Raw genomic sequence first — 2,500 nt, 5'->3', positions numbered from 1 at the left:
AATGAATTAATAGGTCTTTTTCATATGAATTCTCTTTGTTTAAATCTTGATTTTGAATTGTACGACATTTATTGATTCTATTTTTCCATTTTGCTGCTATTAATCTAGACCATCTAATCTGAGATAAATGGTATTGATAATGACCTCTTAACCAGTTTTTCCATTGATTTATTCCAGAATTCCGAAGTTTCTTATGTCTTAATTCATAATGAATTATTCCTTGTTTTCCAAAATAATCTTTTATTGAAGTCTTAAGAAAAAAAGACGTTCCGTGATATTGAAGAATAGATCTTAACTTATACAAGTTAAGAACTTGTGTTTGTGATATTTTGTAAAATACATATGCTTGTGACAAGGAGGATAAGTCAAAAAAATTCTGTGAATTCTTATTACTAATATTATAAGTGACTTTTTTATAGTCGAAATAAAATTCATTTTATTTTGATTTGTTTTATTAATTCTTTTTTTATTTTTTTTATTATTGTAAATGGATTTATCAATCATTTTTTTTGTTGATTCAACAAAAAGTTGTATATTAATTCTGGGAATATTAATAATAGATAGAAGGATATCTGCGTATATCCTTTCAGTGAAAAATTTTATAAAATAATGTAATTTACGGATTAATCGAGTATTTCTTCTTTTTAATATTTGCCAATTTGGTGATTCCAATCTTTTAGCATTATAACTTGTTTTATTAGGACTATCATTTATTTCTGGAGTCACTTTTTTTTATTTTTTGTAATTCTTTTTATTTGATTTCTGATTGTGCTTGTTCTATCAGTCAGATCTTTCATTTTTTTTTCTGTCAGTAAAAAATTTGTCCAATATGTAGATTGAATTCGACTAAAGGATTTATGAATTATATGATTGCGGGTTATAGAATCTTTTTCTTTTTTTTTTTTAGTTTCGCTTGATTTATATATTTCTCTCAATCTAAATAATAGAATTGGATTTACTTTTGAGAGTTCTTTTTTTATTTTTTTTAAAAACGGAATGCCCTTGATAATCCATTTTTTTGTTTTTTTTGAGATATTTAGAAATTTTGTTCTTTCTTTTAAAACTTTTAGAAATATAAAATACTTTTTTTTCAATTTTCCAATTTTTTTTTCGAGTTTCTTAAAAATGGGTTCAAAAAAGGAAGGCCGTTTTTGGGGAGAACCAAAAGGAAGTTCAGCTTCCATTCCCCAAACCGTTAAAAAAAAAAAATCATCTTTTTGTCCTTTCTTTTTGATTCGATCTATATGAGAGGACCGTGGCTTAGATCTGTGCCAGGGTTTCAGACAGAAAGGAAATAGCATCTTTATTTGAATACCGTCTATTAACCAATTTTTCGGAAATTCTGTTTCTGATAATTGAACACCATTATAGGTGCATTTAACATGCATTTCTTTATTCCATTCATTTAAATCCTCAGACCACTCAGGAAATTGTAATAATAGCATACGGCCAATATTTTTAGCTATTATCAATGACGGTAATATAATATATTTTCTAAGAATCGATTGAGTTATTAACATGGAACCTCTTATTACTTGAGCAAATGGAATGGTATCCCAGGCTTCTGCTACTTCTATCCGCGCTTTCTCTTTTCTTTTGTTCTCTTCTTTTTTGTCCTTTTCCTTTTTTTCCCTTTCTTTTTATTTCTTCTTCTGTATAATCTGAAATTTTGAATTCTGCTCCCTTTCCTATACAATTTCTAAAAATGAGTTTTATCAGTTCGGAGATATCAAAAAAAAAAGGGTGTGATTTGTCTATTCTGTCCAAAAAAAGCGGAGAATGTGCATTTGCTTGAAAAAATTCCCAAATAACTGTTTTACATCTTTGGGCTCGCATTGAACCTTTGATTATGTCTCGACGAAAATCAGATTGTTGCGAATATCGTATCAAAGCTACTTCGTCTCTTTTATTAGAATTATTAGTATCCTTATTATTAGGATCGTATTTCCCCGGTTATCAGTAAAAATCACTACACGTTTGGCTTTTCTTGAACGAATCTGATAATCTATTGGTACTTCTTCTTCACTTTCTCCTTCCTGTTGTTCTAATTCGTTGATTAATTTGTATGACCATCGAGGGACTTTTTTACTGATTTCTTTTATTCCAATAGATTTTTTTTTTTTTTTTGATCATTAAGATCACTTCTAATTGCATTGAATAAAAATTTTGTTTTATTTTCGGAATCCATTCTTCCTTGTTCTGAAAATAAAGAAGATCCTTTCAAATTCAAATTTGATTTAAGTTCACTGATTAAAGTCAAGAAATAACTCATTTTTGTTGATAATGGGTTGTTATCAAATATATCTGTTTTATCTTTAAATTCTCGAGAATCCGTATCAGTAAGAAAGATAGTATGAATCTTATTTTTTTCTATGAAATTTTCTATTGAAGTTTCATTTATGATTAAAGGTGAAAACAAATTTTGTATTGTTCCACGATGTGGTCCATTCAAGAAAGGATCATATATTTTGGGCAAGTATTCTTTTTTAGGCTCATCATT

This window comes from Camellia sinensis, unplaced genomic scaffold, assembly GCF_055761805.1.
Source record: "Camellia sinensis isolate YWXY unplaced genomic scaffold, ASM5576180v1 Unanchor211, whole genome shotgun sequence".
NCBI classification, from domain to species: domain Eukaryota; kingdom Viridiplantae; phylum Streptophyta; class Magnoliopsida; order Ericales; family Theaceae; genus Camellia; species Camellia sinensis.
Note: the sequence above shows the minus strand (reverse complement) of the source record.